This window comes from Chroicocephalus ridibundus, chromosome 6 (genome assembly GCF_963924245.1).
Source record: "Chroicocephalus ridibundus chromosome 6, bChrRid1.1, whole genome shotgun sequence".
NCBI lineage: Eukaryota > Metazoa > Chordata > Aves > Charadriiformes > Laridae > Chroicocephalus > Chroicocephalus ridibundus.
This window is the reverse complement of record NC_086289.1, coordinates 2,600,102-2,611,048: the sequence shown is the minus strand read 5'-3', so window position 1 is coordinate 2,611,048 and position 10,947 is coordinate 2,600,102. Positions and strand designations below refer to the sequence as shown.

General features: G+C 43.7%; 1 long non-coding RNA gene across 1 annotated transcript; it reads left to right on the top strand.

Moving 5' to 3' along the window:
- The first annotated feature begins 1,612 nt into the window (after window positions 1-1,612).
- Window positions 1,613-10,327, top strand: LOC134517275 (uncharacterized). Its single transcript, XR_010071575.1, has 4 exons — window positions 1,613-1,696; window positions 5,869-5,998; window positions 7,880-8,038; window positions 10,154-10,327. It is a non-coding gene; the product is annotated as an uncharacterized LOC134517275 (long non-coding RNA).
- The last annotated feature ends 620 nt before the right edge of the window (window positions 10,328-10,947 follow it).

Sequence of the window (10,947 nt, the reverse complement as noted above, 5' to 3'; positions counted from 1 at the left end):
GATGAATCATTATGCTCATATCGTATTATTTAACAAAGGATTTGTGATATCAAGAGAGACTATATCTGGCAGAGGCAATTAAAAAAAATAACAAAAAGAAGGGAGACCTGGGATGGTTCTAGAAGAACCTTACCTCTGTAATTCCTGACCAGTGACTGGCTATTTTTTAAAACCGAAAATGCAGTTAAAAGCTTTGAATAGCATTTTGCTGTTGTTTCTAATTAGAGAGAGAACTGAAAATTAACACTGAAGCTTCTAGAGCTGTTTGGTTTGATGTTGCTGAAACTTCGGTTCCCTGTGACCCAACCTCTCTTGAGCCACACAGGAAATCTCTTAGTCTTTATTTTTCAATGTATATTTAAAGGTTGGATAATTTCTGCTTATTTAACACCTGATTAGCTCCCTGGCACCAGCTAAACATATTTCCGTTAAGTAAAATTTGTGGTCGTGCTGGTCTGATTAACTAACAGTCCTCCCCTTCCAGTGTCATTTAAGCTTCATCTGTTTCCTGGGGGATGTCTCCTTAGTGTAAAAGTCAGTTCAACAGGGTTTACTGTAATAAAATTTTAGCAAAGTTTAGCACAATGTCACTTTGCATTTTAACAGTCTTTTTCTTTCCTCTTTGCTTACCCATTAAAGGAAACTGGTTGGACGCAACTGTTTCTGGGAGGGGAGAGCAGGAGCCTGCTGACGTGCAGGATGCTGCCCAGCATCTGGTAATAAAGATGAGTCCCCAACAGCAGAAGGACACGGAGCTGTTGGAGCGGGGCCAGAGGAGGCCACGGAGCTGCTGCCAGTGCTGGAGCCCCTCTGCTGGGAGGACAGGCTGAGAGAGCTGGGGGGGTTCAGCCTGGAGAAGAGAAGGCTCCGGGGAGACCTTCCAGCCCCTTCCAGGCCCTAAAGGGGCTCCAGGAAAGCTGGGGAGGGACTCTGGATCAGGGAGGGGAGCCATGGGACAAGGGGGAATGGTTTTAAACTGAAAGAGGGAAGATTTAGATGAGATCTGAGGCAGAAATTGTTTGCTGTGAGGGCGGTGAGCCCCTGGCCCAGGTTGCCCAGAGAAGCTGTGGCTGCCCCATCCCTGGAGGGGTTCAAGGCCAGGTTGGACGGGGCTTGGAGCAACCTGGGCTGGTGGGAGGTGTCCTTGCCCAGGGCAGGGGGGTGGAACTGTGTGATCTTTAAGGTCCCTTCCAACGCAAACCATTCTGTGATTCTATGTTTAAAGCAAGGACAGTTCTACAAATCCCTTCTACAAAACCCCCATGTGCTTCCCAATGCCTACAGGGCAGGAAAGGCTTTGAGCTATGTGGGGTTCCATGAAAAATGTACCGCTGTCCGTAATCTGGTCTCTCTAGTTGGAGATACAGATGGATCTTGTTCCTCAGAGCCATTAGCGTCTAGGAAACAGTCAAAAATACTGCGCCACTGAGCTGCGTGTGACCATTTCTTGACTGTGGGACTAAAGCAAACTTTTTTTTGTAAACATTTGCAGAGAGCAAAACAGGTTCTGTTGACTCTTTCGGGAACTAACTGTTTGCCTCTGGGCGCAGAGCAAACATGGAAAATTTTGGCCCCGCGGGAATTCGAGGAAATTTAAGAGCAACTGGGTGAGGAGGGCTGTAATCACCCCTGGGGTCCCACTGGAGCCGCTGCCTTGCTGTCGTCTATGCCCAGGATCCGATATTCCTGCTAAAGCGTAAGGACTTTATCTTTGGAAACAAAAGCGGGCATGAAGCCAACAGTAAAAGGGGAATAAAATGTCAATAGCTGCTTTCCACCCCATGTCAGGGTTGGCGCTGGATCTCGCTGCTGTGCAACAGGTGGGGACAGAGACGGGCATCGCTCTCTGCCACCATCGGCTTCTATGACAAATGTGTCAATAATGTGGAAAAACGCATTATTTATTATTTAGAGCCGCAGCAAGCTGCATGACAGAGGTTCAGACTCTTCGGAATGAGTCTCTCTGGGCTTGCAAAGTCACTGCCATTTGCCTTTTAGGCTTGGGTGAAATGCAAATTTGCGAGGGGCCGGTATTTGTGTGTGTGTGACTCACAGCGGGAGCGGGATGAGAGAGGCAGGAACTGTGTCTGTCGCTGTGAAAACAACCACCACCAAAGTCAGCTGGTATTTTTTCCCAAGCTCTCACAACGTTCACATTAAAACGAGTGATACTTAGCCCATTTCCAGACAGAAATGTGAATCACGGTCTTCTGGGAACGCTGGCTTGTACACCTATGAAATTGGAATTTGTGCAGACTTGAAAATCAGCTTGCTTGTGATACTTTTCTTGTTTTCTTTTTCCTAAAGTCTAAAGAGAAAGGTCTTGCCTCCATGTAAAAATTGCAGTGTTATAAATAATTTGTTCTTTCTCTTTCGAGACTGACTGTAAAAATGGAAATGTTTGCTTTCAACCCAGTTTGTTTTCTGTTGACTTAATTTGATAGCTGTCCAGATAAAAATATTAGCTAATATATTTTGACATATTTACTTAGACTGTGCGTGACATCAGCTAGCTGTTACTGTCTTAGGAAATGTCAGAGTGATGTCATGCAGTCACTTTATTTTAAATGAATTAAAGATGAAATACGACTCTTCCGTAGGTTGTTACACAGAGGGTAGCGGCCATGAAGCTCTGCAGCCCGATTCATTTTGTATGAGCTTACAAGTATTTGGAGTTTGGTTGCAATAGCAGAAATACTGATCTGGTATCTAAGAGGTGAGAGAAATAAAGTGCAACTCAAAACAGGCTCTTCTTCAAGATATTTATCATTGCATGCTTTATAATTTTAATTTACATTTGCTGTCTGACCTGTTTTTCTACAGTCTTGACATTCACAAATACAGCCATCGACTCTTTCTATGACTGATTCATGGAAGAGTATAAATTACCAAATTAATGCCTCTGCATATTTTCTGCACTTAAGCTAATAGTAGGGGAATTTGCATAGGTGACCTCAGTGCCTTAAAACCTGACATAAATATAAAATGATGAAAATGATCTCACTCCTTTATAGGTATGCCTGGTTTGTACTGGGAGTGTGCTTAGCATTCCTCCATTTGTCCAGCTCTTAATTACCAAGTTATTCCTTAGTTGAAATAAGAGTAATGTTGGCTGGTTCAGACAGCTCAGAGGGATATCTAGATACGAACAAAACCAACCAAAAAGTCCTTCCAAAATGATCGTGTTTATGTGTGATGACCCTGTAAATGAGGCCCCAGATTGCAAAAGGCTTCAACCCTAAGTCACCCACAGGCTTCAAAGAATTAAAAATGACCCAATGGTGTCTGGTAAGGCAAGAGTTGTGGTTCCTAGTTTTACTATGTGCTTCTTAGCTTTCTTTTGGCCACCATCCATGGCCCTTGCTCTGAGGCACGCTTCGCTACCCTATCCCGCACTCAAGGCTGCCAGCCTCACGCTTATCGGGATGTAATACCCCTAATTTCATGGACTTCAATGACATTGGTAACAGTTTGCTCCAGATTATTTTGTTATTTTGTTCTTTTTTTTTTTTTTTGCTTTTATTTCAGTTGTTATCCCCTTCACCTACAGCAAGCGATGAGTAAAAATTTTACAAAATAAGGAGTTTCTCATCTAAAAAAATTGGGGTTTCCTGTGAACATTTTTTTTGCTATCTATAGCCGTCATCCACCAGGCATGGTTGAATTAGGGTGTTCTTACTTGTGGGTAAGAACATCATTGGTCTTGAGCCTCCGTTCAGGTCAAGCAAAAGGAAAGCCCACCAGTTATACTCAAGGCTGGAGTTACTGGGTCCCTGGTTAGGACAGAGCTCTGTGGGTGGTGGTGCGAGCCCACCTGCAGTTGAGGCCAGAGAGTCCCCAAATTCCGTGTCTGTGTCGCTGTGCTCCTCAGAACTGATGGTCTTGAGAGGGTTGCCAATGGCCTTCAGGTAGCCAGGGCTGTTTGCTCAGTTGTCTCCATTTAGTTCCTTCCTCTTTGCCACTCGCCATTAAATTCTGCCTCGGTAGGCTTGCTTGGCTCTGGTTTGATATTTGTTTGCCTGCATAGCTGCAAATATTAATCACTTCAAAACAGGCCAAACAAAACCAAAGAGAAAAGCCTCAGCAGGCCAAGATGCTTTTACCTCCACGTGCTCTGAATAAGGCTGCTAATGACTGAGCCACCGCCTTCTGCTCGTTGACTTTCCTATTGTATCTTAAAAGTCCGCTTTAAAAAGTATGCAATAGCAACAGCAGTGCAATATGTAGCTCTAAATATTTGTGGTGATAGACATTTTCTTCTTGATTTGTAGTGGGTGCAATCGCTTCTTCAATTAGACTTTAATTAGACTCCATGATAGAAGCGGTGACCACATGGACACACTTCCATAACTAACAGAAAGGCTGGCAAAGAAGACAAGAAGACACCCCCCCTTTTTTTTTTTTTCCAGCTTCATGAAGATCTGGTAAAAGAATAAAAGAAGACTCTTTTGGTCGATGCTGCAGGGTACCTACAGGCATGCTGTGAAAAATGAGTTTTCAGTAGGATGGGAGAAGAGTTGTCTTCAATTTATTTTGTTATCTAAGGTTAATTGGGGAACGAACTACTTGAGCTTCGCTGGAAATAACTGCGTAAGTCTGGGGAGTTCTTTATGAATTTAAACTGCGAAAAAGACCCTGAATTCATTTTTTAAAATGTGTTTATTTCTACATAGTTTCCTGTCACTGAGCTGAATCTAAAAGTTTTCACTCTCTATGCATTGCTCAAAGTGGGTGTTTTAGATGTGAGAAAACCAGAGAAATGTCTGCGTGCCTTTGCAGAGACCTCCCAGCCTTCCTGCCCTAAGAAGGAAGACCCCATAAACTGAGCCACGTGCTGACGAGCAGTGGAAACACGTATTATGAGAAGGAGAGTCTGCCAAGGTCATCGGTTGGCTCTGCTCCGGCTGGGGAAAAGCAGCCGTCTGAGCTCCAGGAGTACGGAGGTGGCACATGGCCAAGGGACTCTGGTGGCTTGGACCTGGCCCAGGAGATACACCAGAAGAGGGACTGTGATTACTTCCTTCGGTTCTTACTTACTCCTTATGCTACGTCCTGTTCAAACATGCATTTTGAGAAGTTCTTTCTTGAATTCATTGGCCATGTAGCTCAGAACTAGGTGTCTCTAGCTGTGTGAAGGCAGGAGGAGCTCTCTGCACGTATGTGCACACCAGCCAGGGGAGGAGAGCCCTGGCCACCTCCCCGCACGGATCCCTGCCAGCTGGGACACGCTGCTCACCCCGCAGCCTGGCCTTTATGCCCAGACACTGATTAGCAAAACAAGCTCGTAACAAAATTGAAGAATTTAATTTGGATTAGTTTTGTCTTCCCCCAAGGAAAATTCACAATCTTCTTTTTTTTTTTTTCCCCCTGAAAGACAGTATTTTAGTTCTCACGTTCTTTATTTTACTAGTGACCATCTGGTACTTTGTAGATACTTTACTGGTGCTGGATATTGATTTCTGTAATGATTCCCATGCAACCTGGCTCTAATTATTTGAAATTTTTTTTCCTGTTTTTAAAGTAGATTAGATGCTATTTTTTGATGTTGGCTCTGATCACTTGCTTTTTCTTCCACAATAAAAGAGAACAGACCTAAATGTAAAAAACTGAATGTTCTTTAAAAAAAAAAAAAAAAGAGAAAAAACCCGACAAAGTATGTAATGTTCTTGTAGAAACAGTAAGACATGCCATGGAGACTGTGTTCTTACTTGTGCTAAGCAGGCATCTAATGTGCTTCAGCAAGAATTGTGTCTTTCTGTAGATTTCTCACTCACCTCATGAGTGAGGATGCGGTGGCCTTGGCTGCTTGGGACCAGACCCCATCAGAGACACACATCCGCAGGGCATTTTTTGTTTCTGTTCTTCCAGGCTTTGCCATGATACTGCCCTTGAGGAGAAGGCTGCAGCCCTAAAGTGGTGGCTGGGGACCCTTTGGAGCATCTCTCCAGACTCACCCAGAGCCAGACAGCAGCAGAAGACTGTGAACACTTTGGGCAAGGTAGGAGCCACCTCAGTTCTTGATGGTTTTTGCAAACGTTGCCCCAAAACCTGACACTGACCTCCAGATGTACCTTTTTGTTGCTTCAGGCTCACCTTTAGTGGTAGAATTATACGAACCATATATTCTGTGGTTTAGGTTGGAAGGGACCTGGAAGATCATCCCGTTCCAACGCCCTGCCCTGGGCAGGGACACCTCCCACTAGACCAGGTTGCTCCAAGCCCCGTCCAACCTGACCTTGAACCCCTCCAGGGATGGGGCAGCCACAGCTGCTCTGGGCAACCTGTGTCCTCCTTGGCTGTCCTTTGCTACGTAGCCTCGTCCTTGGCTACGCAACCCAGACTCTTGCCTGTGGCCGGGCTCCTGCATGGAGGTGGCTGCTGGTGCCTGGGACAGCAGTGGGTTTCCCCAGACCAGGGCTGCACTCACCTCATCAAGTGGGGAACAGCCCCCCCATGCACTTCCATATCACTTTAGTAGGGAAACGATCCCAAGAACCGCTTGGAAAACACTTATTTTTGTGGAAACATCCCACTGCATCCTATTAAAATATTTATAGCGCTCAGTTCTGTTTTATCACTCCTACATCAATATTGAAGTTTAATGTCAATATTAGTATGAAGTGTCTGTAAGGGTTTGGAAAATAAGAATCAGAAAGATCAAATATTTTATTTATGCGCAGTAAATTTTTAAAGCCTCCCTTGTGTTTTGATCGAAAATGCATATTACTGAACAATTTAGTTTCGAAAGTCTTTCTCTGATGTAAGATTTATTAGGTATCTGCGATGGGCTGATTGAAATATAGGAAAAGTCAATGTTGCCCTTACCTGCAGCCCGGGCAGGGCTGTTTAAAGGTCTCTGATGTTCTGGGGTTCCTCTGTTAAAAGAAACAATAATCACAAGCACAAGCGGGTGTTGCATGTCAGAAGAAATGCCCGGTTTAGAAATGATATATATGTATATAAATATATATATACACACACACACTGATGTCAGGGCTCCAGGTTTTCAGGTTTTTGCAGGGCTTGGACAGACTGCCGCTCCCTGGAAAACTGTTATAATTGTAATGATACGCATATATGGCACCGAACGTTTTTTGTTTTTTTTTTTATTAAGTTAGCAATAGGCAACTAATATATCCTAGGCTTTTATTTTTAGGGCAATATTTTCCCTCCTTTTCCTTTGAAATAAAATGTCGTAAGGAAGAATAATACTGTAAAAAAGAAATAAAACTCCCTTTAGATACAAATTTTGTTGATTCTTTGTAATCTTTTTCAATTTACTGGCAAATAAACATGTTTGCCTTTAGTTACTAATTACTGTCAAATAGCTTTCCCTTCATCTCCAGATGAAGGCTGCAACGCGAGTTACAGCAGGCTTGCTGTCTTTGGTGGTTATCTTTTGTATAAATAATCTCTTTAAAATATTGCAATGGTTACTGTTACATCCTGGTGTGTTGAAGATCATTATAATTTTTTAAATGTCTGAGTATTTAGAAGTGCATTGTGTCCATTTCTTCGTGAAACTGTAGTTGAAGGTAGCATTTCGTTACTGAAGGTAGAACGATAGATTCTTCAGTTGGTCCTTGTTCACATCCCTGCTTTCCTATTAAATTTCGCGCATTCAGAAACAGAGTCAAATTCTGGTAAAACCTCAGCGGGTTTTGCTCATGTTAAATTGTGGATCTGACAGCAACCGCTGTCATAGCAGTACTGTTTCTCTCTGAAAATCCGTTTTGTAGAATACCTTAAATTATTATCATGTTTTAATACGTAGATATATACATATACATAGATAGATGCATATGTATTTATATTTATGTGTCTGTGTGCGTATAAATATAACTCTTCAAATATATATCAGCGTCTTTTCCTCTTCTAGGACACCGCTCAGTCTGCCCGAGTGCGGCCAGCTCCGAAGTTTTTGCTTAAATCCCCTGTATCTGGCTGAGGATCCTTAATGGAAAGCTACAGGATAAGTCTCTTCGTTGCAGAGAAAAATTATGACTCGGGTTGCCTTGACAAAGTGAAAAGCGAGAAGGTGAGAGTACCAAGCGTCGGTGTCCCGGGCTGGAGCTGGGGCTGGCCCCATGAGATGCCCCACGGAGGTTTGCAGAGCTGGGGCTGGTGGTGAGGTTGTCCATAAACCCTGCCGTTGACATGCAGACCCTTCCACAAGTGTCCCCATCGCCGGGGGTGGGTGGTCAGCCCGTCTGAGAGCTTGAACAGCAGCTCCTGTCTTCTTCTGGGGATGCTGCCGTTGTCTGGTTTTTACAGGACCAAGCATATTGTCATCGGTAAACAAACGAGCTAATAATAGACTAATTCTGGGCAGACAGACAAGTATTTCTGGTTCTTACTATCCCACATGACAGCAGTGGGCTTTGCAGTCACGTATGACCTTCCCCTAACTGCGTTCATGTCGCTTTTGCTTTTCATCATAAGTAGCGGTAACTGGTGAAAACAACTCAGTATAATTTTTGCCACTCCAATATAGAAGGCTTTCAAGATTGACTTGAACAGTGCCCCTTTTTTTTAACTTACCGATGATTTTTTTTTTTTTGGCATGGAAAACATTGCTACAAGTTTATTCCCTTGCTCAGACACCTCCAAAGCCCCCATATAGGCTTCAAACATACTGCTTGTGCCCTGTTTTGTGCCAAGGTTGTTTATTGGCATACAGAGAAACAGTTTGTGATTAATCAAACTGTTCATTATAGCCTTTTATTTTACGCGGGAGCACCACATAGGTATTTATTGGAGGTGGTGGCGACATTGCGGGATCAGGATCCCTGTCCGAGGGCTGGAGTATAATTATAGAACTGCTATCATTTGCATATTGCCAGGATGCTGCCAGTAAATATTAATGGATGACTTTTTATTCATTTAGCCTCTGTTTTTGAAAGATGCCTAAAAACAAAAAGATCATATCTGTATGTTGTTTTTTAATTTATTTTCACCTTTTTGTCTCCTTTGGAGACCCCTAGTGTATCAGCACTTTGTTTACCACAAATTAAACCTTAGCTGATTGTTTACCAGACTGAAGACCCTTGTGCATTACTCCAGCACTTTCCCTTTTTTTAATAATCACAACCTGGGATTCATTTGCAAGAGGCCCTAATCTGCATGAGAATTATACAATTAACTTTTGATTAACCGCCTAGTTCTTTTCGAAACCGCAGTGTATAGGATACTCTGCATTTAAATAATTTTCCTTAAATTGGGAGCAGGCCTTTCATTAAACCGGTGAGTTTGACTAAACAACAACATTTGGAGATAATCAGGGTCAAAACAATAGGCGAGGCTGCAAGGCTAGAATGTCATCTTTAAATATAACAGCTGAGATAAAGGCACCCAGATTGCGCCTTATCGAAACACAAAAAATCAAAGCTCTCTCTTGTCTGTGGCAAAATACCAGGCCCTAGTGTTTAGGGCGACCATTGTTTGGGCCTCTAAGTGTTGCAGGATTTGCATTCAGAGAGCCGGGTCTAACACACATTACATCACGTAGGGTACTTATCTCGGAGTCTGACAATAATTATCAGGAAGAATATACTCAGAATGACTTTTTTGTGATTTTTATGCATCCCCAACACAAGGAAGGGGAGATAACGGCATTATGAAAAAGGGGAGAGTCTCCAAAGGCTCTCCCTGGAGCTGCGTTCTTCGATTAAATTTGCTATGCCACTCTGGTGTGCTGAACAAGTGGAAAGAAAGACTATGAGGCTTTTATAGAGGGTAATAATAGTCCTGAACACAGCCCTTACCAAAAGATAAGATCCATTGTCAAAACAAACAAAAGAAGCGGTATTAAACACCACTTGAAGAATATATATGAGCAAAGTTTTAAATCCTTGGCTTTTTTTTTTTTTTCTTACCTTGAACCTGTCGTGTGGCCCTGTTCTAACTGGACCCGTCTGCAAGCGCGGAGGCTTTCACCGTGCCGCTTCCCTCCGTCCTGCACCGGGGGGTTGTGGTGGGGTCTCTCTGTGGTCCCAGAAAAGACAGAAAAGAAGAGTCTTCAACCCTCACAGCCCAAGTTTTGTGTCTGCTCTGGGTTGGGTTTTTTTGACATATTTATTGGCGATCTGGTATTTTGTTCCTGTAATGCCTTTGCTGAAGGGCACTGTAATAATTTATGGCTTTTTTTCCACAGGATGACTGTGTTCTTGCATCAAACATCAACTGCAGCCCACCACGAGGCAGCCGAGGGTGATGTACTCCTGGCCACTAACGGCTCCATCGGGCAACCCTCGGGCGGCAACGCGGTGATTCCCAAAGATGCCTTTGGCACTGGTCTCTCCCCAGTTCCAACCATTCCCAACTTGTTTCTGGCTTAGATTTTGATGGAAATATGAGTGTTGTCTCTAATAGATGTATGTTTGACCTGCAAATGAGGAATCCAGGTGTGCTCCTCCCCAAAAGTGCGAGGGTGGTGTTCGCCATAGCTGTGTAAAGGGAATGTGCGTCTGGGTACGCAACCGTGTTGGGAAAAATCACAGCCTCAAGGCACAGATTTTAAATTATTTCTGTTATTTCTCCCCCTCCATGGTTGTGGTTACTGGGTTAGGAATAGGCATTTGGCAGCAAGCATGGCATACGGAGAAACAAATGTATAGATAAATGATATGCTGATTAAAGCAGGGATGAATTTGCCTACGAAATCTGGCTACCACCAGCATTCAGGAAAGGCAAAACTGCTTAAAACAACAGGTGTGGGTACAACATTCTGCCTGCTGCGCGTACTTAAATTTAAAGGCGGCTTCTGCATTTCAGTCTCTGAGTTGGGTAATGGTTATTTCAGCCTTCCCTCCTAACCTGCTCTGGGCATTGCCTCGATGGCCGCCCCGCTCCTGCTCCCCAGCCTCCGGCAAAGCCAAGGAGAGAGGACGGAGAGGAGCCGCTTCCTCCTACACCTGCTTGCAAACTTCCTTCTGCCGACTATGTGGG